The 27,367-nt window shown below is 42.1% G+C and overlaps 1 protein-coding gene across 1 annotated transcript in view; it reads right to left on the reverse strand.

Annotated features, from left to right (window-relative positions):
- The window catches only part of clmpb (CXADR like membrane protein b), a 107,547-nt gene that overhangs the window by 24,080 nt on the left and 56,100 nt on the right, over positions 1–27,367 (reverse strand). The gene's annotated exons all lie outside the window — the stretch shown is intronic.

A 27,367-nucleotide genomic window follows, 5' to 3' on the forward strand; every position in this document is an offset into this window, starting at 1 on the left:
TCGCAGAACACATATACACAAACGACTATTCACACTCGCATTCACACCTACGGACAATTTCATGTTGCCAATTATCTATTTTTGGAATGTGGGAGGAAGCAGAACATCCACGCACAAAAAAAAGCATTTTATAAAATATAATCATAGTTTTACATGTAGAAAACAATGTGAAATAATTATGAATAACGGATGGATGGAACTTATTGTTGATGTGGATTTCTCATACATCCTGGTGAGACCAAATCCAATAGTGTTTCACACCCCCTGAATCAGCTTGCTGGCACACACAACTTTCTTTGGCCCCATGGCGGGTGATTTAGCCGTCCTACCCCATAAAAATGCACAAACGGTGAGTCTGCAACACGTAGGGTGCTTTGCTTGGGCACCCCATTTTGCACATGTGAACTAGTTTGATAGGCGCAATATTGTACAAAAACCAAGGCAAAATAATAGCAAAGATTTTAGACGAAAATCAAATCATATCAGAACTGGAGTGTACGAAAACCGGTTTGAGTGTATGTGCCCTGCCTCTCGGCTGGGAGACGTGGCCTAATGAGGACAAGTGGTATAGAAATGGTATAGACGGATGGAGTTTGTGGAAACACTGCACACAACTTGTCCGCTAATATACTGTAGTTCACTAAATGGCGTTGCCTCGGCAACCACATCGAGAAGCTATTTTAAGGTCTAATTACTCCATAATGTTGCTTTAAATGTACTGATGGGTGTTACCATTAGAATTAGCCATAAATCCTGATAATTACTCCAGTTTTTACCTCCCTCCATAGGGTTTCTTCAGTTCATCACTTTATGACACCAATCTCTCCCTAAATCTACGGCGTCCTACCACGTTTATCCGTGGCTTTCCACAGAATCCGTTAAGTTAGCGATTTCAAACAACCCTAAATAAAAATGCTTTGCTTTCTCTCGTATTGCCTACCAAACAACTCAAACGAAGTGCTCAGGATGCAGTAAAAAATACATGTGTGTGTTTTTAATGAGCGACTCTGGGCATCGGTCACACCATCAAGTCCCACATCTCCGTAACGGAGCAGCAGTTCTGGTGGGTTTCAGTAGAATTAGCCAGAGGTCTGCTGGAAGTAATGTGTATGTGCGTGTGAGAGGGTGTGGCCCACTGCTGAGATGCTGGCCTCCCACCACCTGCTCCAAAAGCCTGGAAATACAGTAAAAAAAAAATAATGCAGGGCTCCAGTGGGGCATCACGAACTAAACTGCGACAAGTTATTTTTGGCTCTTCCACGTTTAACTTAACTACCTGCCTTTAATTTAATCGCCGTGTGAGTCAACAGCTTGTGCGCTTAAAATAAAGCAGATGATCATTTGGTCTCAGGCTGTATTTGCTTTGTGTAGGATAGTCGCAGCTCCTTTTCATGATCACACTCTCATTAATCGTGCCTCCTGTTGGCTCGGAATAAATAAACAACACAAAAGCTAATAAAAACAAGGTGCTATGTCTTTGTCGACAAGAGCCCCTTACCGAGCAGTATGGTATGGTATATTTTTGTAATTGTATTATCAAAAGTTGTAAAAAGTATCAAAGTTGCATCCAGGTCGCCAGAGTACAATTTGCTATGGAGGAGGGATGACAAGACATAGTCATAAATGGAGTGAAATCATATCAAACACTTGAATATTCAATAAAGAAAAGAAATGCATATCCATAACCAAGTGGCACAACCAACCGGTACCTCCATCGATAGGGCGCTAAAAAGTAGGAACTTACAGGATAATGACGCAAAATGCAAACAGCACTGGATGGCAGTGGTAGGTGGAAACTAGGGGTGTCCCAATACAACATTTACACTTGTGATACAATACAAATATTGCAACTTTCGGCCAATACTGGTTGGATATCAACACAAATGATCCATCCATCCATCCATCCATTTTCTTCCGCTTATTCGGGTCCGGGTCGCGGGGGCAGCAGTCTCAGTAGGGAAGTCCATACCGTTCCCGGTCCTCGGCCCCCGGCCACCTCTTCTAGTTCCACCGAGAAGACCCCAAGGCGTTCCCAGGCCAGCTGTGAGACATAATCCCTCCAATGTGTCCTAGGTCTGCCGGATCACCTCACCAGGGAGGCGTCCGAGAGGCATCCGGTCCAGCCACCTCAACTGGCTCCTCTCGAAAATAAGTAATAAAAACACGAATCATACATATTTTTATTACTTCTTTTGTAGTGTGTTAGAATGTTAGAAAAGGCTTGATGATGTGATATTACTCAGAGAACAATAATCAGCAACAGTAGGCATGAGAAAAGCGGACCCATTTACTTCTTGAAGCATCTGGGCTACAGTTTTATCCACAATGTAGTGGCAGCTAGGCATAACATAGTGAGGTTCGTGGTGCTCAATGGAGCGTTCAAACCCGACATTACTCACCACCGACGGGCTGATTTTGTGCCGTCCCGTGGGAGTTTCCTGTGTGATGCCACTTCATATGCGCAATGAGGTTGGCCGTATTAAACTTCCCAGTTCTGTCCCACCACGGGAAACTACGACCAAGTATTAGGGCCACATTGGAAAAAAAAATCAGAGATTGTCAATTTGTCAAGTTGTCAATTTAAGAGAAGAAGAGCTGTGAACAAGACTGCAGACTGTCTGAAGACATTGCATGTGAATGCCCAAGCCTCATAAAGTGGGGAGAAAACAATATTGAGCAAAAAAGGAATAATCAAAGGAAAAAAGGGATACAAATTATATTGTATGTGACGTATAAAAGTATCCAACACTAGGACGTCATGAAAGACAAAATATGTATGATGTATGTTAAACGTTATAGGTAGACTTAATGTCTGGATTGTGCTGGACGATTTGATGTTGGAATTGTTAGAATTGGTTGAAAAATTTTGTAGTGCTTGAGTAATTAAGATCAAAGGAATATCCTTAAGTTAATTTGTTTTCTGGAAAAATGGGAATTTTGGGAAAAATGTGTAATTTTTCAATGTGAAAAATAGATTTCCTTAATTGTGCTGAACGATTTGATATTGGAATTGGTTGAAAAATGTTGAAGAAGTGAAGTAATTAAGATCAAAGGAAATTACAGTAATTAAGATCAAAGGAAAAGTCAGACTGTAGGGAAAAGTTGGAATTTTTGTAATGTCAGCTTGAAGCCCTGGATGTGTGGAATATTTTCATGGTGGGATGGTTTGAATCGGTTGAGAAAAGTGCAAATGGTGGAAGTTTGAAAAATGGCCCATTCATTTTCAATGGGAAAATTCAGTGGAATTTTGGGATTTTTGGAAAATCTGGGAATTTTTTTGAAAAACTCAAATGGTTGAATAGGATTCCCGAACGAGCTGAACAATTTGATGCTTGAAAGGTGTGAATCGGTTGAAAAATGAAGGAGTTAGCGGACAAAAAAAAAAAATCGTGGAGAAACATATATATGTTTTTAGATTTTTAGATTTTCTGAGGGCTGCAAATGGCTCTCAGGCTGCACTTTGGACACCCCTGTGATTAATCAACATCATAAACTTATCATAAACAGGTGGAGGATGCCCCATGGGACACATGGCAGTCTGGGACCATGCATTTCCAATTTTCCACATACAAATTTGCATTGTTGTCTTTTTAAAGCCATGATTGCTGATACAAATCTTGTATTTACTCCCATTATATTGTAGAAGTGAGAGAGAGCTGACCATCAGTCATTGCTTGAAGGTGAGTTTAAAATCCAGTAGGTGAAGATTGTGTTAGTGTGTTATGTTAGAAAACGATTGCAATGCCCCCACTTTATTGGGTCAACCTCGCCGTATCTATAGGAGTAGTCCTGGAGGTGGGAGGTGAAAAGAGGGGGCACCAGTAGCTCTTATCAGGCCTTGGGCACGCGGCGGGATTCAGCCCTGAGGACCTCCAGCGTGCTGATTACAGAAAGTGAGGAGTCAAGGGAAGACAGTAGACCCCCAGCAACAAACATTAGGTCCAATCCACTGCACAGTCACAGATGTGCTCACAGTATCTTTTTCCTGCTGACTCATGATTTAAGGGCCAATAAAAGCCAAGAGACACAGCAAGTCTGCTGTCAACTTTTCAACCTGACTGACAGTGACTATACTGGGGAAAAAAAAACAAACAAAAGTCAAAGAACTGCTGAAAGCCAGCAAATGACGTCTCTGGGTGAAGACGTCCGTTTATGGACGGCTGCTCTTCTCCTCTGTGTCCTGCGTCAGCGCTGACACTTAGGCTTGGCAGCACTGAGCTGACATTTTCATTGGCCCACAGCTCACTTATGGGACTGCTGGTGTGGAGGGAGGGTGGGCCATGCAGGAAACGGGTGGATAGGTGCCCAGTGAGCGCTGATGCATTCTCTGACCACATTTGGCTCTTTTTACAGCAAAGCTTGACAGTATGAACACATGACGTTTATAGTATCTTCCAAAAGCCTGTCTAAATAGCCAGCAAGTAGGGGTGTAACGATTCATTTCAATTACAATTCGATTGTTATCACCATTCATGGTTGCCCATACAATTCAAGGATGATATTGGTTCATTTAGAGCGATACGATCCCAAACGATTCAGTAACTTTAAATCGATTCAGTAGCTTTTCAGTCAAAAATTCAACCAGTGCGACTGTGAAATAAATACCTGGATACCAGACGGTGCAGGTGAAGTTTCCTAGATTCCTGCTGTTTTTTGTAAGGAAATCAGGTATAAATTCATTATGGATATAAGACAAACAAGTAAACAACAATTGATTGATTCAAATTTTATTTGAATAAAGTGCAACCACCAATTCAGGTTGAATTAAATCAAGTCTGTGATTAATTCAAGCATGACTTGAACTTTAATTTGATACCTCAGTCACTTCTCTACCCCAAGTATTAAAAAAGTTAGAGCAGATTTCATAGCGGGAAATAATGCCTTTGGTTCCCATTGCTTTAACATTGAGTCAAGACAAAAGCTGTGATCGACCCACGGACCTTGGCAAGTACAACCGTACTACAAAATATATCATAACTTAGGCTGTGACATTTGTTTTAAAAGTCAACGGAGTACCCATTTACATTTTTTTGATCATCAAAGAGAAAATCAAGTGTCATTTCATATACGCTTCACTTCACACGCCACACTACAAGTTGCATGTACACAATAATTCCGGGGCAAAGTTAACATATTTTGCACCATCAGATGTTAACAAAATTACACCTGCATGTAGATATTAAAGTGAATTTATATCCTACATACCTTTTACCTTGTCCTGAAGCTCCGATCCATGAGTTTGAAAGGCTTAAAGTTGGACTTAACTTTCCATGTGACTCGATGTGTTCCAACACAATATGAAGTATACACACTAAATATAAATCCAGTATAAAGCATGGGGATGACATCACAGGCAGACTGAATCCGAGGTGTAGGGTGTCTTTACAGGACAAAAACTCACAAACTTGTGCTCTTTGGAGAGGACGTGTCGGCTCCAAGCAACCACACTCTAACCCTTGGTAACCACAACAGTCGCCTTTAAAGTACATGACGTGCGCCCCACTCAACAGGCATGGATAATCAACTTATACCAAATCGAACTGTTACACGAGTTTAACATCTTTATCATTAAAAGTGCTGAAAAAACACACATCCACATAAAGCCTGCCGTGCTTAAATACAATGCTTTATGTCCTAGTATCGATTCAATCGATTCAATATTAAACGAGGTTAGATCAATGTGTATGTCGTCCTGAATGGAAACTTTGCTTGTATCGATGAATCGTTAAACCCCACTAGCAACATAAGCGAGTACCAAGATAACTGTGTCTTGTCTAGAGTCAAGCCAAGTGGTGGTAGAGTCATGTTTGGGGCTGCATGAGTGCTGCCAGCACCGTGGAACCCTGAATTCCAACATTCTGTGACATTCTGCAACAGGCGCCAGTTTTCCAACATGATAAAGAACCCAAACACACCTCTAAGAAGTTAAGCGGCTGTGCCAAGGAAGCTGAAGGTGATGGAGTTCAAGGCTCCTCCAGGCCTGAGCTCTAGCAGAAGGAAGCTGGAGGAGCGTAAGGTGCCAACATCCAACAGCCTCACCAGTGATGTCGTCACGGAGGAGTAGAAGAGGATTCCAGTAACAACCTGTGCAGCTCTGGTGAATTCCATGCCCAAGAGGATTATGGCATTGCTAATACTGATGCTCACATGTTCACTGTGAAGTGTACTCACTTGTGTTGCCAGATATTTACACAATAATGGTTGTGTGTTGACTCATAAATCCATACTGCTATGCAGGCAGCACACAGCTGACACAGAATATAGAATATCCAAGTTTCATTTCTGTTGTGGTGTTGTTGCAGAATTCAACGTTGCTGATGAAAATAGTTTCTGACGGAAAGAAATCACACTATTTGCCAGAGAGAGTTGGCAGACAAGTGAGAAGTGAGGGAGTGAGTGGGGTTAGGTTTGGTATATAATCACCTCTCCCCAGTTTGCCAGTTATTTATGACGGGAAGGGAGGCTTTTGTGCTGTGGAATGAATGACGCCACGTTGCCAAAATAAGCTTGCGCCGGCCTCTTTCACAGTGTGCACAGCTGGGACGCTCGGACTGATGGGCCCCATCATTTGTGTCAACAACACTCGATGTTGAATTTCCCCGATTGTGGCATCTTTGCACACACAAACAGTATATCAAACTGTGACAGCTTTTTCAAACTGCAGTTTGCTCTGTAGGACACAGTCGCAACGAGAAAGGCACTCAGTGGAGTGCACATGTCTGCCAAGGTTGAAAGACTGTGGCCTGCTTATCAAAACAAAGGATTTGGGGCATAGAACAATGTGATATGATATGGAGGTGCTCTGCCAAGTCTCAAGGGGGTTAAGAAATAACCACTAACTCACACCAAAAATACCACAAAACTCAAAGATCCTTTTTATAACAGGAGCGCTCTGCTCTATTTAAGAACCTACTGCAAAAACGCATGTCAAAGATCCTCTATATAACAGGTGCCCTGCTGTTTTTAAGGACCTATTGCATAACCGCTCGTCAAAGATCCTCTATTTGACAGGAGCGCAGTGCAGTTTTCAAGGACCTACTGCAAAAAACGGCTGTCAAAGATACACTCTGCTGTTTACTGCAAAAAATGCTCGTCAAAGATCCTCTTTATGTCCGGAGCGCTCTGCTGTGCAGGTTTTAAGGACCTACTTCAAAAAACGGTAGTCAGAGATCCTCTATGAGACAGGAGTACTATGGTGCCTTGAGGAACCTACTTGAAAAACACTAGTCAAAGATCCTTTATATGACAGCTGTTGTAAAGGACTTACCACTACAAAAATGCTAGTCACAGATCCTCTAAATGACAGGAGTAGTCTTCTGTATTTAAGGAACTGCTGTTGTTAAGGACACGCTACTGCAAAAATGCTAGTCAAAGATCCTCTGCATGACAGGAGTACTCGTCTGTATTTATGAAACTACTGCAAAAATGTCGGTCAGAGATGCTCTGCACGACAGGAGTGCTCTGTTGGATCTACTGCAAAAAATGTGAGTCAAAGATCCTCTATAAAACAGGTGCATCCTGCTGTTTTTAAGGGTCTACTGCAAAAAATGCTAGTCAAAGATCCTCTATAAAACAAGGGCAATCTGCTGTTTTTAAGGGTCTACTGCAAAAAATGCGAGTCAAAGATCCTCTTTGTGGCAGGAGTGCTCTGCTGTCTTTAGGAATCTCCTGCGAATAACTGCTGTTTTACCATGCACATGACAATAAAACTCTTGAATCTTGAATCTTGAATCTTGAAATGCTTGTCAAAGACATGACCAGAGAACTCTGCTGTTTTTAAGGACCTCCTGCATAAACGCTAGTCAAAGATCCTCTATATAACAGGAGTCCTCTTCTGTATTTAAGGAGATACTGCAAAAATGTCGGTCAAAGATTCTCTGTATGACAGGAGTGCTCTGCTGCATTTAAGGAGCTACTGCAAAGACGCTGGTCAAAGATCCCTTATGTGACAGGAACATTCACATTGTTTCTTTTCTTTTGTCTTGCTGTTTGTAAGGACCTACTGTACTACAGTAAAATCCCAATCTAAGATCCTCTCTATGACAGGAGCGCTCCGTTGCTTTTAAGGACCCACTGGAAGATCTTCAATATGATGAGTCTATTTACATTTTTGTGCACTAAAATGGAATGGGTTCTCGCTATGCCACAAAGTTTCAGGTGAATCTGTGCATTCGATTCTGCACAATCCTGCTGGCTAACCGACCTAGGTGAAAAATAATACCTCTCAATTTCGCACTTTGCATAGTCAGAATGGTGTTTATGAATTCGCACGTCTTCATCAGATTCCACAAGGAAGGACAACGTCGTTCAACGGCAACAAGACTTGTGACCTATTTGCTTCCACATGCCGAGCTGTATGTCTGCTTTTCTCACATCGGCACAGCTTTACCGTTTGAGCCCCGGATTGGTCTTTCGGCACAAGAAGACGGAAAAAGAAGCACGTCATGATTAAGAAAAAGAAAACAGCGTCTAAACACATGAGGAGCAGGAGAGGAATGGACACAAAGAGGGAGGAACCAACTTCTATGAATAGACCCTAGGGGGAGTTGTGCTCCAGTGAATCTGCCTCACAGAGCCCTGCAATCTTATTATAGTGTGACCAGCCAGACAGACGGACAGACACAGAGGAAGACAGGGCAGGCCTGGATCTTTCACACTGCCTAAAGTCAAGCCCCGTGTTTAAATCCCCTCAGTCAGCACACCCCGGCCATCTCCAGAGACCTCTTGGTGCTCTCGCAGACCACAGAGGGTGAGCTACGGAGGGCAGGGTGGAAGGTGCGCAGCTTTTGAAAGTGTGGAGGGAGAATTTCACCACCACAAAGGCAGGATTTAGACACAGGTGAGCACAAAAACGGAGAACGTAGCGTGAGATGAACACGTTATAAGAAAGAAGCGGGGACACACGTCACAAAGACACTTCCTGCCTTTCTGCATAATGGAGGATAAATCAGCACCTCGGCGGCTGTCATTTAGAGTGCGCTTGTCAGCGTGCGTGCACTCACATTTGCACGACTCACTTCCAGCATTCCTTCATTCAATATGTCCTTCACTTCATGCTTGCTGAGAGGACACATTTGGGATGCCTTCATCAAAAGTCTCGCGTGGCTGCCTTCACACAAAGATACTTAGTGCAGTTTGCGTGGTGTTTACTACCCTGCTACTTTTGTCATGGGACCAGAGTCTGTGCAGTAAAGAACATAAGCATCAAGTAAGGACTTGCGTCACATATTACATGACGTAACTCAAATATTCCACACCAAAATGCCGTCTGCTGGGTTGAATATGTAGCTTATTTTTACATTTAAATTTAAATTTCACCAAAAGCTTCTAAAAGACACTTTTAAAGAGCGCCACTATCGCACACACAGAGGGAGAGAGCAGTACAGTGAGACATCACTTCATTTCTTTGACATACGGTCGAAAACAGAGTTTTTGAATATATTTCATATGATTCAGTTTTCGAACTACGCCTCCGCGTTCGTACAATAAGGCACTAAACAAACTTGTCCGTTTGCCCTGCATCGTATCATTCCACGGAATCCAGTGCCCAAATAAAGCATCCCACACATTGCTGATTCACTGTCCGCACATTTTTTGTCAATTTTGAAAGTCAAGAGTCTTCAAAAAAAGCTACAAATTATATTAAATGTTCTTTTATCCATTTCATTCGTGGTTTATGCTTATTTTGCATCGTTTTCTTAATATTTTTGGTTATCTGGAGCAGATTAATTAGATTTACATTATTTCCTATTTTGTATGATTCAGTTTTCGTCTGACCTTTTCGAAACAAATTAGTAGTAAAAAACCAAGGTAATATCCAGTGATCCCTCGTTTATCACGGTTACTTTTTTTCCAGACCCACCGTGAATTTAAGTGATTTCCCGCAAAGTAGGATTTCTTTGAAATATTTTGGTAGTTTTAGCATTAAAAAACTGTTTACGACCTTGTAAATATGATTTTTAACATTATTAGAGTCCTCTAGACATGAAATAACACCCCTATAGTCACCTTTACACTCGTATCACCCAATATTGAAGACATAATAAGAGAAAATAAAACAAATTGGACATAAATCAGATAACATAGACTCACACATTAGCGTTGGGAGAGTTCCTGTTTGATTTTTTCTGGACAGCGTACTTCCTGTGGTGGCATCAATGTAATGTAATGGCGCCTGAATGACACCACGTCAGGATGGCTGCAAATTAGTCAGCCTTTTTATTTGAAATGGACACAGGGCACTCTGTCTTACAGGCAGAGGAACAAAACACAGCAAGTACAGTTCAACACCTAGTTCTTTTCTTCGACGGACCTAAAAACTAGTGACCAGTGTAAATAGTACGACATTTTAACGCGTCTTTGGAATGCCTTGTATTTGTACTTTCGTTCGTAGCCGATTGTATGCTTAAAAATGCTTCATATAGGCCAGGATTACGTAACATTTGCTAAAATAAGCATTTTTCCCCCATTCATTCAACCACGAAACAGCATGATTTATTCAATCATCTATTTTGAAAAACCATCATAGAGTGAAGCCGTGGAATTCGAACTGTGAAGTGTCGGGGGACGACTGCATATGCAAACCAGAGCTCAGATCATCGCGTCACACTCGAACAATCAAACCGTACACGCAGGGTTCCTTTTAATCCAACCAAACGTGCCCGATGCGAATGCACCCTAAATTAGCGATTGAAAGGGCAAACACGACGCCCTATAAATATCACCATTGTGGCTGCAAGTTCCATCTCTCCCCTGACTCGCTCTTTCTTCTGTTCTCTTCATGGGATTTCAGACAGCGTTGCTTGAAAGGCAGAAACGTCTTTAGATGTCTCAGCGGATAGCAGCCTGCCTCCAGTTGTTGGTGCACACTGCAAAAACAAGCCGCACTGCTCCTCTATGGAAGACTTTTCATCCTGGCGCTGCTTCTTTTTTTTTTTAATGGCAGTTTCTTGTGGGGGTAGGTCTCTTAAATGTAGCGCGCCATTAAAGCGGCTGTTTTGCATGTGACCCTGCTACTTGTTGGTCCGCGCTTCAACTCGTGAAATTGTTCAAATAAAAATCAAACGGCCGTCGCTGGAAGCTGGCTCTTTGATGGGATGAAATATCCATAATCCTCCTTGCGTCACACTCCCGACCCTTTGTTGGCATGCAGCTTTTGTTGTGACTATACTTAACCGCAAATAAGATTATTAACAATGAAAAGGCAGATAGTGGGAAATAAGATAGGACTCTAAAAGATAGCGTACATCTTCTCGATTGCTTTATTCCTTATTAATATACATTTCCATTCAGGTCAACCCAATTTCTTCTCATGTCGATATATTTTTCCGCACAGGCACAAATGGAAATACAAATACAGTAAAAACACGGTTTTCGTACGCCCCAGTTTTTGGATGATTGGGTTTGATTTTGGGCTGGGCGATGTGGGCCAAAATTCGCATCCCGATATATTTACATTGAATATTGATATTTGATATATATCTCGATATTTTTTCCACAAAGCGAGTTTAGACAAAGCCAAATATGCGTGCAAAGTTTTATTAAAATAAAAAAAATCGTATTTAAAAAATTGCCGCTAAAATAAATAATAAATAATAATCCATTCTCTTTTTGAAATAAATACATCCATTTTTTATACCGCTTCTCCTCTTTAGGGTCGCGAGGGCATGTTGCATGTTGGAGCCTATCCCAGCTGACTTCAGGCGACAGGCGGGGTACACCCCGGACTGGTCGCCAGCCAATCGCAGGGCACATGTAGACAAACAACCATTCACACTCACATTCATACCTATGGACAATTTAGAGTCGCCAATTAACCTAACATGCATGTTTTTGGAAGGTGGGAGGAAACCGGAGTACCCGGAGAAAACCCACGCACGTACGGGGAGAACATGCAAACTCCACACAGAAATGCCCAAGGGAGAATCGAACCCAGCTCTTCCCGATCTCCAGATTGAAGTGTGTTGGCCAACATGCTAACTAAACATGCTAACTAAATACAGAAAAAGTAAAATATAGCAATTGCCTATATTGCCTCTCAGACTACAGCTGTCCTATCTAGTCTGACTGGTGTGCGTCCTACCCAGTTTTTGAGCATGAACTGGACTAGAGCTGTCCTATCTAGTTTGACTGGTGCGCGTCCTACCTAGTCTTTGAGCATGAACTGATGAAGCCTGCTCGGATGAGAGGTGAAACGTCTTCTAGGACAACCTGAACAGTTGCGATCGATTGAACTCCGTGTCACGTGATTTGTTTTGTGCAAAGTCAGTTCAACAACTGAAGTTTTAAGCAAAGCTGCTTGAAGTGTGAATCGTACGAGGTCAGGGGTGTTCAACTACATCCATCACTTCCGCACAACAGTAGTCCTTTTTGTGTCAGCCACTTGGATGTGTCCATTTTTGGCCCTCAGCGCACAGTCTCCCCCACATGGGTCCCACAGGAGCAATAAATGCACTCCAATATAAGCGGTGAAGGTGCAGGTATGTTCCCTAGCTGTAAAAGTCAAGTGTCAAGGGTAGAAAAGCAGTGGTACCTCTGAGGGTTGCACCACAGTGGAAAACCCTTGTACCCTTCAAGTGCAATAATAATCTACAGAGAAATGTGAGGAAAATATCTTCAAGTGCCGACTTTCTCCTCCATATTAACCTTTGACAAGACATTTCTGAGAGTTGTGACTGGAGCGATAAAGGAAATGAAGCAATGCAATCATTTCCAAGATAATCCCTTGAAACTGGAAGTGGGGGCGGGGTGATGCAGGTAGAAAGGGAGACAGATATGAAGGACCATTGGGAATGAGGGCTGGAAAAAAAGCAGGTGATGAAACACTCCGAGGTCTGAATAATGTGAGACCCTGGCTAAGATGTCGCTTATTAGCATCCCTTTCATGGCTGCAACTCTGCTGTCACGTCATGCAGGAAGGACACGCTCCCACCATGGATTCAAAATTAGACAGCCACTTTATTCCAAAGTATTCTGCAGTTTTTCTCCTCCTTTGCAAACTAGAGAAGTATAGGAATGAGATGGCGAGGGGAAGTTAATTACACCATTCCCCATGGGAGGGAAGGCCAGTAAAAACTGCTCAAAGCGCTTTTCACACTCTAGCACTGTACACTGGATCATACCACAGCCTCCCACACGCTTTCCAAAATGCTACAGTTGCCCCATAAATCTGCTTTCTTGTTTTTCTTCGGCTTTTAACACACCAAGGCACCGTTATTACCAAAAGAAAGTCATCAACAGTCCCTGCTGCATTTATAGTTTTCAATTAATCATTTAAATCTAATTTTACGATGGGATCCATCGTACATTTTTATTTTACAATAAAATATCGAGACGTGGAGAATAAAGTCTTTGAGGAAGAAAATAAGAAAAAAATGTTAATACTGCAAGAATAAAGGATGTCATAGCTTTATTAAAAATTTGTTGTAATTTATTAAAAAAAACCCAAAAAACATCCCATTCATTCATTTTTTGTAAGCATTTGGAAATCGCCAATGGATGGGATGATTTTTTATTTTTTATTTTTTTTTATGTAATTTCATTTAGCAATATTGCCATTACCATCATAAACCCAACTCATAGTTTTACATTATATTTCTATTTTATGAATAAATTAATATTACAAGAATAAAGTTGTATTTTTATGCCAAAATGTCATTTTAAAAGAAAAAAAATCATGAAAATGGGTCAAAATGAAGTTTTACAGGAATAAAGCAATAACACCACGAGTACAAAGTTGTAATTTTACAAGGAATACAATAATTTTAAGAAAATATATTTGTAAAGTTATGTGCCTAAAGATACATTTTACAACATTAATGTTGTCATTTTAGAATAAAGTTGTCATTTTCATGAGCATAATCATCACAATTTCATCAGAATCAAGTCATAATATTACAAAAATAAAGTCCTAACTGACTGAAGTCATAATATTACGGGAATAATGTCATAATGTTAAAATAATAAAGTTGCCATTTTACAAGTCGAGGTTCATAAGCATAAATGTTCAAATATGTCAACCGCAACGTTTGAATGGGGGCAACTTTTGTCCGTCGTCTTCAGCTGCGTTAAGATATGTAGAGTCTTGTAAAGTTACACTTTTTTTCTTTTACACACAATGCCAAACTCAAAAGTTTTGGCACATTTATGACATCATTCCAAGACTTTTCTCCTCATTGGCCGCAATCATATCAGTTTAAAACTCAGCACCGTGGATTTCAGAGATTGCGCACCTGTGTTACAGCAAATCCAGCTGCCTCGCAAGGTTATACCAGTCAGGAATTTCCGGGATTTCTGCCTCGCTTGCAGAAAAAAAACAAAATATCTGGTAACCTTTTGAAAAACACCACTGGCTACACTTCTATTCCTCTCGATTTGCTTCAACGTGCTTGGAGTGGCCAGCTGTCAAATGATCTGTTTTGTTGCAGATAACATGCCTCAGTTTCATGGCGCACGGACGCTGACCTTTTTGTGTGTCACTGCAGGAATGAACGCCTCACACCACAGGCCAAAAGGGAATTCAAATTCAGTTGTTTTCTTTGTGGAAATATTAATGTTTCGCTCACTGCAAATACCAACGAGCACAAGCCGCATGCAAGACTGTGATCAGAGCCGGCTGGCCTATTAGGCAATTGCTAAGGGCGTTGTGGCCTCAGGGGGTGGCAGAAAATTGGGAAAAATTCAACTTTGTTTAAACAGTCTCATAGTTCAAATTTCGTTAGAATTTTAATGATCGGAGCCTCTCTAATTATTATGTATTATTATTATGTATTCACGTATTTGCTGGATTTATTGTATATTTTCTGTAAGGGTATTTCCAACTATTTTGTATTTATTTGCAACTTGTTAACCATGTAGACTGGGTGACACGTTATCTTACAAATTAAAGACAACTGTAAAAAAAAAAAAATCCCATTCATTCATTTTGTAAATGGCCAATGGATGGGGGTGCCAGATGAAATCTTGGGTAGGACCGACTCTGCAAAGGAAGCAAAAATGATGGCACTTTCAAAGCCAAATATTCTGGAGGTGGTATTTGGCGTGAAAAGCTCAAGAACCATTGTTTTAGCATATTGAAACAGCCAAAAGAAATACTTCTCTGACAAAAAGAAACAATCGCAATAGGTTTCAAAGAGAAAACCAAGCAACTGCGATCAAAAACATCTCCAAATCTCACGAGGGGGCGGGGAATATTTTTATGCCACATATGGAATCTGGTTCTCTCCGTGTGTTTTCCCTACTCCTCAACTCCAACAGGGCTTTGTCCCACCGTTCTTGCGCTGGATGGTGTGGAGTTATTTTTGTTGGCAGGGGAGGAATAAGAATAAGGGGAAAATATTCATTTGTGTAGATCTCGACTCGTATAGGAACAGACGCCGCAGTGTGCGACTTTTAAACTCAGCGAAAAAGTGTCTCTTTGCTGAGTTTAATCTCTGTTCGACCCTGACAGATGGTACAGTGAGGAAGAATATGAGCAGCGTTCATTAAAAAGAGGCTAGAAGACAGCTTTGCCTGCTGCTGATTTACTTAAATCGCTCCTGTTGGGCATGGTGTACCGACATCAGCAAAGCTCTGTTGGAGGTGGGACAGATGGGCAACGCAAACAGTCTTCCTCCTCAGGTACAGATCAGGACGTGCTTCTCAATGTACTCCTTATTTATGTGCTCTAATCACAATTTGTGGCTGGCAAGAACAAGAGTGAAGCCCTCTCACGTTGCTGGCACACAGCGAGACATGGGCACTGACCTCAGCGGATCAATACTTAATAAGCTTTTGTGCTGCCAAGTCCATTTTGCTGCAATCCGCAATTTTTTTTTATGTCCATTAGGTTGAAAATAGAGCTGACTCTAGGTGTAGGACCACAGGAAGCGGAAGGCGGCGTTTTTCACCCACGCTCCTCACCCGTGATGGATGCTTCACAACATTGTGGGATAAATGAAAAGTTGGAATTGTGTCGCTATAAAGGCACTACATGACGGACTTTTATTAAATGTAATTCAATACTCTATTGTGGGGGCTCAAATCAGCGTTTAACAGCCCGTGGAAAGACTATAAAAGCCGCTCAGGGCTACAAGGGACCACCCAGAGGGCCTCATGCAGGGACGTTTGGCTCAGGTAGAAAATATTTATTCTCGTAACAAATGATTAAAATTACCGCATTGGCAAGAATACAGCGGAACCTCGGTTTTCTGGGATGGGATTGCAATGGGATTGCAATGGGATTGAATGTTTGGTGGTGGTTGGAGAGGCCGTAGGCGCGAACTGGCAGCCACGTTTCTGCCAGTCTACCCCAGGGCAGCTACGCCTACAGATGTAGATTATCACCACCAGTGTGGGACTGAGGAGTGAATGAATAATGGCTTCACTTCACCGTGAAGTGCTTTGGGTATCTTGTAAAATGAAAAAAAAACAATCCATTAATATTATTATTATTTGTAAAAACCCACCACCCACCACACCCCAAAATACTCACAAAAATAACACATTTTATAGAGAATAATCGTAGTTTTTCATGCAGAAAACATTGAGAAATAATGATGATTATTATATTACAATGGGGCTGCACGGTGGACTAGTGGTTAGCACAGGGGTGTCAAACATACGGCCCGCGGGCCGGATCCGGCCCGTCTGGTGGTTTGGTACGGCCCGGGGAAGAAAGCTGCATTGTATAAAAAAAAATATTAATTTTCTTTAAAATTTGTAGTTCTTGTATTATCCGCTAGGGGACGCAGTGTTTTAGTACGTGCAGACAACATGAAAGCAACACTGCGGCGGAACTAGGACCACCTTAACCTGGTAAAATTGAACGTCTGTACAGCGTCTATTGGCGACAATTGCATTATCTACTTTTCCGTTTGCCTCGCACCCTCATCAGCAAAATGTCTTTGTCAAAAAGGAGAAAAGTAGACACAGAGTGTCGGACTTTTCAAGAAAAATGGACATGTTCTTATATGTTCACGGAGGTGAATGGGAAACCCGTGTGCCTGGTGTGCCAGCAGCAAGTTTCGGTGCTTAAAGAATACAATATTCGGCGCCATTACGAAACTCAGCATGGTGAAAAATACAACAGTTTGCATGGAGAATTGAGAAAACAGAAGGTAAATGAAATGATGGCGCGTCTGAAGAAACAGCAATCTGTTTTCACCCGGAGCCGAGAAGCCAGTGATGCTGCGGTGAAAGCCAGCTACCTAATTGCGAGCCAAATAGCAATGGCATCAAAGCCGTACAGTGATGGAGAGTTCATCAAAAACTGCTTGCTGACGGCTGCTGAAATTGTGTGTCCTGAGAAGCGACATGCTTTCGCCAATATAAGCTTGACAAGAAATACCGTGGCAGACAGGATTTCGGAACTCTCTGCAGATTTGGACCACCAACTAAAACGCAAAGTGGGGTCATTTGTGGCATTTTCTGTTGCGATTGATGAGAGTACTGATATCACGGACGTCGCTCAACTGGCCATATTCATTCGTGGAGTTGACAAGACTTTGAATGTCACAGAGGAGTTTCTCGAGCTGGTGCCGATGATCGACACCACAACAGCTGAGGACATTTTCAGCTCCGTCGTTGGAGCGCTGGACAGAGTCGGAGCGGACTGGTCACGCGCCGTAAGCCTGGCTACTGATGGTGCGCCGTCAATGATCGGTAAAAAGGCAGGTGTTGTAACAAAGTTCAGAGATAAAGTACAAGCCGCAAATGGGGGAGGTAATTTTTGGACATTTCATTGCATTTTGCATCAGGAGGCATTATGCAGCAAATCGCTAAGAATGGATCACGTCATGGAGGTGGTTGTCCGAACTGTTAATTTCATCCGAGCCAGAGGTCTCAATCATCGTCAATTTGACAGCTTTCTCAGTGACTGTAACATTATCCATGGTGTGCCTTATCACACGAACGTACGATGGTTAAGCAGAGGTGCTGTGCTAAAGCGCTTCTTTGATTTACGTGATGAAATCGGACAATTCATGGAGAAAAAAGGTAAACCTGTTAAGGAATTACAGTGCCATCTGTGGCTGCAGGACCTTGCATTTATGGTTGACATCACTGAGCACTTGAATATTCTTAACAAAATGTTGCAGGGACGCAAAAAAATCGTAACACAGTATTATGACAGCATACGTGCATTCAAGTTAAAGCTCGGGTTATGGGAGACGCAGGTGGCAAGCGGTGACCCTGCTCATTTTCCCTGTTTAAAAGATATGTGCGCAGCAAGCGTTAATTCTGACGTGAAACGGTACAAAGAGAAGATTTCAGGGCTGTTGATGGAGTTTGAGAAAAGATTTCAGGTTTTTAGCGAACTCGAAACAGATTTTGCAGTTTTTCGCTCACCATTCACAGTCAAAGCTTCTGATTTGCCCGTTGCCATGCAACTTGAAATCATTGATTTGCAGTGTGATGTAGAACTGAAGGACAGATTTGCCTCTGTAAGCTTGGACACGTTTTACAAGTACCTCCTACCAGGCTATCCCACATTGACAGCACTAGCTGCTAAAACATTGTCCATGTTTGGGACAACCTACCTTTGTGAGCAAGTTTTCTCACTAATGAACATTAATAAAACAAAGCTGCGCTCAAAGCTCACACATAAGCATTTGAATGAGATTCTGAAATTGGCTGCTTCTCAGGACATGATGCCTCATATTGATGCACTTGTGCAGGATAAACGATGTCAAGTTTCAGGGGCAAATTCCAAGCAAGACGAATAATTTCTGTGAAAGTTATTCATTTGTTCAAATTGCTTTCCAGATGTTGAAAAACAGTGTTTTTAAGTTCCACAAGGCTGGTACTAAATGTTTTTGGAACATTGTTACTATTTCTGTGATCAGTTTTATGTACAACACACTTAAATATATGTTTAACTGTGTAAAAGGGTTGTTAAAATTGCACATACTTTATTTATGTTCTTATGTTATTCTCTTGTTCATAATATATTGTTCATAATGTAAAAGGAAAATTCTGTTAATAAACATTTTGATAATTTACTCATTCTTTGCACTAATTATTAGTATTAGTGACTAATACAAAGGAAAAAAGTGGGCTTATTGTTAGTTCTATGTAATTTTGCAATGAGTTTACTGGTCCGGCCCGCTTGATCTCAAATTAAGCTGTATTCGGCCCGCAGACCAAAGGGAGTTTGACACCCCTGGGTTAGCACGTTGGCCACACAGTCACAGTCTGGAGATGGGAAAACCTGGATTCGAATCTCCGTTGGGCATTTCTGGGTGGAGTTTGCATGTTCTCCCCGTGCGTGCGTGGGTTTTTCTCCGGGTCCTCCGGCTTCCTCCCACGTTCCAAAAACATGCATGTTAGACTCTAAATTGTCCATAGGTATGAATGTGAGGGTGAATGGTTGTTTGTCTATATGTGCCGTGTGATTGGCTGGCGACCAGTCCGGGGTGTACCCCACCTGTCGCCCGAAGTCAGCTGCCGCGACCGTAATGAGGAGAAGCGGTATAGAAAATGGATGGATGGATTATATTATAATCATTATATATGCATTCAATTTTAAAAAAATGCAAGTACAGTGAAAATTGAGATAGTGCACAAAAATCAAGATAAAATTTTTAGAGACATTTTTTGGACAAACACCGAATCATATGAAAACCAGAGCATATTCCTTGAAAATATTTGGCTCTGCAAGTACCAGTTTTTATACACCTGCTTACCATTACATGTTCGCTTTGAATATGTGGCTTTGAACTTTTTACTTAAATTCAATTTCAGTGAATCTTTCATTATCATACAATTTTGTTTCAATTTCATATGCATACCTCTAGGATAATTTTATTTTTAGTGTAAAAAAATAAAATAAAAATCTGGTGTTTCGAGTACCACTAGATGGAGGCCATGTACCACAGTTTGAGAACCGATGCCCGAGGGTCTAGGGATTGGTACATGCAAACCAACAGGCGCCAAATTACTTCTCCCCCAAGTGAGTCAGCGCTTTTCTTCCTTTCACTCACACCGCGCTGACAAACAAGCTCAAAGGTTGTTAGCAACCTAACAAACAACAGTCATGGAACAACCGGCCAGCTAAGAAATGAGGTTTCAAATTTCCTGCAATGAAAAGGTTCTTGTGACCCTTTGTGGTCTGTGTTTCCATCACACCTCAAAGTTCAGGGTGATTTATCCAAATGAGACTGATGAGGGGGTGGTAAAATACACTGCACGAGCTATCCAGTCCAGTGAGGATGGAGGCTGCTCAGCTTGTTCTGTTTTTCATGCTGTTGTACTACATTGCGTTTGGCGTGATTAATGAAGAATAGAGTGTACGTTCGTCGGCACAGCCTTCCCCTTAAGTCATTCAATCCCAGCCATTTTTCAAAAGACAACCCCTTCAGTACCGCCCATTTTAGACGATTTTGATCAAGGCATACAGAATATTGTGTTCTATGGCGATATTAACATGGAACCTACCAAAAGACAGATTAGACTCCCGTCTTCCATCAGAAAAAAAAGGTTCTTCTACCTTTTTCCGTTATTTAGTAATCGGCAGTAGAACATGGGTAAGTTTCAGGAAAATATCAGTTCCCGACTAGAAAAGGAAGAACACCAGCTTTTTTCAAGCATAGCTTTCAATCTGACACAAATATGTTTTGCTTTTGTGACAGATGAAATATCTAAACAACTATACCAACATAAACATGTGTGTGCACACGTGTGAGCGTGCGTGCATTGACGTTTCCCTACAATGCGTAACCTTCTGCATGCTACACTCCTCCACGCTCTCTCACTTCCTCCTTCCTGTCATGTGTGATTTGTAACATGACATGATCCCTGCCGAACTCTTATCAAGTACACTTCTGCCACCTTGTGGCTGTTTTTATGGCTTAAAAGTGCTCTGAAGTGTTAATGCGCTAGAGGAGAGTTGCGTCATCACCTCTTTTTGCCTCTCGCGCTAAAAAAAATAAAATCGTTGGGACCGGGTGTTCCGGATGATAAAAACACATAAACACATCTTTGGTATTGAATGAGTTAATAGTTCTGGAAACTATTTACATAGTGCATATGGGCGATAAAGAAACCAGAGGCCGAAGGAACTCATGGATAGTTTTTCGTGGAAACACAGGGAAAGCTTTGAAAAGAACATGGTAAATAGCAAAGTCCCTGAAAAGGTTCCTGCGGTGGAAAAGGGGTTATGGATTTAATTCCAGTATTTAGGTCAGTGCAATCATTTGTCACCTTCTAAAGTTCACCTGGACTTGGACGTTAAAGCTTATCTCAGCCAAGTCTCTATAATTCACTTCCCCGAATCCACGTGATAGAAGGAATCGAATACAACAGAGCAGCTCCCATGTCGTACATTTCAGCGTCTAATTGAAAACAGATGAGACGTGAACCCCCACCCTCAACCCTCTCTCTGCATCCGCCCAGCTCAGTTTCTCTGACATATCAGCGACGTCGCCCATCGAAAGCCATGCATCTGACGTATCATATCGTCTCTATCAGAGAGGGGGAGAAAAAATAACAAAAGCAGCAGGAATGAGTAAAATGCTGCAGCTGTGAAGGACGTAGCGGTAACCTCTATATGTAGCAACAATGGCTGCACCATTTCCCCAGAGGTGAGCAGATGCCATGTGTGTTTTGGCAGCTGTGTACTGAAAGGTGTTGACTGGTGGGCCAGCTGACAGAGTGGCGGTGGCTACATGACAGCCAAGGGAGGTCAACTGCAAAGCTTCCAGGAAAAAGGCATCACCTTGATTCATTTAGGGGGGGGTAATGGAGCAACCACCATCTGTCCTTATGGTTATCTGAGCTATTCATGCAGGACACTTGTTTATTCACCTGCAAGATGTATGGGGAGAATGTATGAATCACGACAATGAGTCAAGGCAAGTGTTCAGCTGTATATCTTGTAAATCACAGAGGAGCACTCCAATCCTAAGTGATTGCAGCCTTTTTTTCTTCCAGGAATTAGACCGAGCCCTGGCTCTTGACGGTGATGCAAGCACACACCTACCCACAGACAAAGACACTTTGGCCTTTTGGGGCTCCTCACAGCCTGTGGTGTCTAGAAAAGAAATACCCGCATGGCCTCATCTCAAAGATTGACAGCAGACGAATGGACTTCCAGCGCAGCTTGCTCTACCGGGCCAATATTTTACTCCCTAAAGCCTGACTAAAACAAGGTGGGGCTCTAGCTGGGCCCCGGCAGTTTAATGCGACTCAGAGAAGGACAATAGCTTGCAGTGACACAGAGAGGGAACAAGTCTACGCAATCTGTTCACACTGTCCGAGTAGACGATGGCTCAGTAAAGCAAAAAAAAAACAATCAACAAACAGCAGTCTCTGGGATAGTCCAAGGGAGTTGTGTTTAATTTGGATTTACAGCACTGTGGAAGGTGTAATTAGGACAGTGGACTGGAAACTGTTAACTGGAGAGGCAAAGGAAATGAGGGCAAACTGAAACAAGTCCGTAATCACATTGCATTGTAGCTGTGTTGCATGTAGTACTACAATAATATCGAGAAAACAACAACTCACGCTGTGTTCACACTTCATTTGGATATGGTCCAGATTCCATGCATGCCAGCAGTTCAAGGCTGTGTTCACACTTGTCAGTTAAAACAAGATCTGGTTTGATTGCTCTGCATGTGAGGTTAGTCTGGTCAAGTGTGAACGCTGTCATCGAAATCCTAGAGTGCACCAAACGATAGGACCAACGCCCATGTTGTCAATTCAGTCTGAACCAGGGTCCACTTTTAGCAGCAATTCAAGGCTGTGTTCATACTTATCAGTTAAAACAACATCGTAGTTAGCAGATAGTTTGGTCAAGTGTAAATGCTAGAAATCCTAGCGGGCACCAAACAACAGGACCAAGACCCATGTTGTCAAGCCTTCTCATTTTTGACTAACTCAATTTGGATATGAACCCGAATACACTTGCAGCAGTTCAAGCTTGTGGTCAGACTTGTCAGTTAAAACAAGGTTGTAGCTACTTCAGTAGATAGTTTGGTCAAGTGTGAAACGCTATCATCAAAATCCTAGTGTGCAGCGAGGAACAGGACCAAGACCCATGATGTCAAGCATTCTCTGTTTTGACTAACTCAATTTGGATCTGAACCAGAATACACCTGCGGAAGCATTTCAAGGCTGTGTTCACACTTGTCACATTCGCTTCAGTTCAAACTAACTCTCTAAAGACGGCTCTGCCAATGTGGTTTTTATTTGTCGATTGAACCCTGGTGCTTACCGAAAAAGAGTACCAGGACCCACCATGGCAAGCAGTCTTGGTTTCAGCCAGTTCTTTTGGATTCAGATCTTATCCGGATTGTACATTTAGCACGATTGTGTTCACACAGGTCATTTTTGGTTCGGGCAAAAAGGAGTTGCAATTGCTCTGATCGTTGGAAAAGTGTGACTGCTTGACGAGGTGGTCTCGCACGATTGCAAGTGAACTCTGATCCGATTTGAGTCACTTGAGCTCAAGTGTGAATACCGCATTGGACCAAAGACATGGACTAGCATTAAAGTGACAGCAAAAAGCATCCGTCCTGCTCGTTCAGGGGCTTTTTAAATGATATTGGATCCCAACTTCAGTAAGTTTCTTTTACTCAAATATTCCATAAATCTCAAGTTGTGTAGGGGGTTTCCACATCCTCATCCCCGACCACGCCTAATCTGTTGCGATTGATCGGGGGTCAAGGGTTGGCTCAAGCCCCACCCCCACCCCAACCCCATACCACCGGTCAGAGCTGCATAGAGGCACGCCCCCCTCAAGCGGTTACGTGCTAACGGTTATCAGCAAACAGTAAAGAAAAACTGGATATTGGATATAACTGGATGAATCTGCTGTCGAACTGTGCTTTGTTCATGAAACAGCTGTCCGTGAAGTGGCGAGAGCAGAGGAGCAGTGACCATAGGGCAGGTCTTTAGCTCCCAAGAAATGAAATATCGTCCCATTGCTGCATTAATCCAGATTAGATACACAATTCTTACATCAGAAAAAAAAAACACTTTTTTCCTGCCATTTTTAAGAAAAAAACGCCAAACCGTATTGAACAGTGGTGGTCGATTATTGTTGGACACCTGGGAAGTTGCCATACATGGACTTCCTGAAGTTGTGAAGTGAGAAATTCAAAAGGGAGGTTGAGGTTCGTACCCGATGAAAACGCGAGGTGTAGGAGCGCCATAGAAGTGAAACCAGGGCTAACTTAAAACCACAGCAACCTCATGATGTGGCACTTCCGCATCGTGTAGCACAAGAGTACAACCGTTTAAACGTACAACAGTCAAACCTCAGTTTTCGGACGCCACCGTCTTCTAATGGTTCGGTTTTCATGTCTGGGTTTCTGGAAGGGAAACCCGAGGTTCCACTGTATCTACAAGTCAGAAAAGCTGGTAGGCTAGTGGTCAGCATCTTCGGCACTTCGGCACGTGTTTTCAAATAAATTTCAGAAAATATTAAACTCAGCAAAGTTTTGTCACATAATACATCACATCAAGCAATTTTCAGGTAAGTGTGACAGCGCAGCTTCCGTTAATAACATAACACATATAGGTACGAAAGCTCATCAGATGTGTGTCATCACTCCAAAGGTCATGACATAGTGCATGTTTGCAAGTGTTTAGATTGGCGGGTGGTCATTGGCACTCCACCATAGACGTGTATACGGGGACAGGCCTTGAGGGAGTCTGGCTGTTTGGAGTGTGTGAAGCTTAACACGTGTGCCAGTGTGACCGACTGATTAGTGGCGTTTTCATCGACTGCCTGCGTGCCGTCTGTCAGGCGAGGAGAACTCCATACCGTTTCGTTCCGTCTTTGCAATGCAGCTGGTTGGCCCCGCACGCGCCACCCCCGCCCCCTTGACATTTGAGCTATGCTCCAACCGCAGAGAGTTGTAAGTAAATAAAGCCTCGTGCATTTCATTCGGCAATGGTGTTTAATCAGCGTCTGCTTGGTCAACGAGAGGTTAATCCCATTAAACGTGCGCTAAACGGCATGCTGGGGCATCATCTGACAAGACGTAGGCAAGTTAATTAAAAGCGCAATTAAGGGAAGACAGAGCGATATTGAAGAACAGCGTTTTGCTGTATCGTCCGTCACTAACAACATACCACAAGTGTGTCAAACTGCCCGCTGGCAACAGTTGTGGTTTACCAACTATGAGAGACCTTATTAAAACAAGCCTGAGCACTCTGTTCAGTTGCTTAAGCTGTTATCAATTAAACTCAAACCTAATTAGTTTCACGGTTTATTGGTGTTTATAAATATGTATAAACTAAGTAATAACCCATGCCCTTCCTAAGGGTTACTTGTCAGTGGTTACTAACCTCACATTGACTGCACGATGTTCGCTTTTGCTTACTTTTCTTGTTGTTAGTTTATTAAGGCTATATAAAGCATTAATAGATACGTAATAATCATTTAATTAACTCTTTATAAAGGCGGCCTTGTTGTAAAATGGTACAGGTGGTCCTCGGTTGTGTGTTACAGCGTTTTGTGGTTACGTACGCGGTCCCATATAGTCGTTTTAGCCAACCATAATTTTCACCCGTAAACAGGAGGCCTGCGGGATGTGCTTCATGTTGGACGCACTTATCTCAATTGCTTGACCCAAGACTGTCGTTAAGGTTAAAGACGAGCAGGCGGTCCATCAACAATCTCTTGAAGACAAGCTATTGTCGGCCGAACCACACCAAAACAACATCAGCACACTCAACTGTTTATTTCACAGTAAACACACAGTCAGAACGCTTGTCATGTTCACTGACACTCGGCAATCACAAAACCCTTTAACACTGCAGAACACAAAACTGCCAGGTCGCTGGTCCTATGAAACTGAGAGTAATAACTACGCAGTGCAGTTGCAGTTGCAGTAGTAACTTGCTTTTCCTGTTGCCACAGCTTATTAATGCTTGATAAAGTGTTATGAAATAACAAATAACCGTTATTTTATTGTAAAGTGGAGCTGATTTGATTTCATGGTGTTTTCGCACAATACACTAATCCCTCCAGATCGACCATGATCAGTGAATTTTAAATTTGTTCTCATTTATGCATAAAATATTATATTATTCATAGTTAGAGAACCTGTTTACGACGTTCTGAATACATTTTTTTTACATTATTAGAACCCTCTAAACATAAACTAACACCACCATAGTCATCTTTACACGTACATCACCCAAGACTTGTGCTCGTGTGTGTTACTATAAATGTGTTACCTCGGGGAATTGAGTGGCAGGCGGACAGGAAGTGAGGTCAGGGGTTCAGACGTGTAGCCATTTTTTTTTTAAGGATTTGTATTAGGGATTATTGTGCGTGCTGTGAGACAATTCAAACCTGCAATAAAAGCCTGCTATTCTGGCGATCAAGTCTGGTGATTTGTGTGTCTCACCGAACGTTACAGTAACATTACTGACACCTAGTGACCAGCGCAGACTACTACATATCATTGCAACGTCTTTGAATGTGTCTTGTGCATACCTTATATTTATATTTTAGTTAGTTTAGCCACATTTATGCTTGAAAATGCTTAACTTAGGCCAAGACTAAATACAATTTGCTTACATATGCATATTTTTGGTGTAATAATAGGCCATGGTCAACCACAAAACAGCAATATTTTATACATTTATTTTGAAAAACCGTGATAGAATGAATCTGCGACATTTGATCTGTGTGAGGGACGACTGTATGTTTACTTCAGTAACTTCCTCTTCGTTTAAGGCTTTATAGTGTTAATAAATAACAGTTTTGCTGTTCATAAATAAATAATAACGCTTACTTGTAAAGTGGCACCCGACCGTGTTACGATTGAACTGTCGCACAACTACTTGTCACGTTTATTAATATTCATGGAGGCTTTATAAAGTGTTAATAAACAAGTAACAAACATTTTGTAAATCATGTATAAGGATACCATGATTTCTGCTACATTCTAGTGTTCTTAATATAATGTAATGTAAAGGATTTCACTTGCCGTGTCCTGTATAAAAAAAAAGTTGCACGACAAAATGACTTAAAGTACGTCGGAAGGCATAAAAGTAGCAGAGCTGGAAACTGTTGCATTTAGAAATTAATTTAGACGACGACAAAACGTGTCAGCTTCATCCCCACTTCTAAAAACATTTAAATATACCGCGTGACGCAGGATTTGCATCAAGAAGCTTTACGTCTTAAAAGGCGTAATGCGAATGTACACAAAGGCTCCCTGCGTGTCATCTGCGTGTGCACACAAGGAGGCTGTGCAGGCAAGTAGCCCGCTAGCTCGCCTGCCCCGTGGGCACCACTGGCGGCCGCGGCCTCCCTCCAGATGAATCATAAACAACCGCCTCGGCCTCCGTGACTTAATCCCCTGTGACATCGCCACGGGGAGACGGAGAAAACGGGAAGGGGGGTGGTGAGAAAGGAAAACATGGCCCGTGC

The sequence above is a fragment of the Dunckerocampus dactyliophorus genome, chromosome 12 (genome assembly GCF_027744805.1).
Source record: "Dunckerocampus dactyliophorus isolate RoL2022-P2 chromosome 12, RoL_Ddac_1.1, whole genome shotgun sequence".
In the NCBI taxonomy this organism is placed as follows: Eukaryota; Metazoa; Chordata; class Actinopteri; order Syngnathiformes; family Syngnathidae; genus Dunckerocampus; species Dunckerocampus dactyliophorus.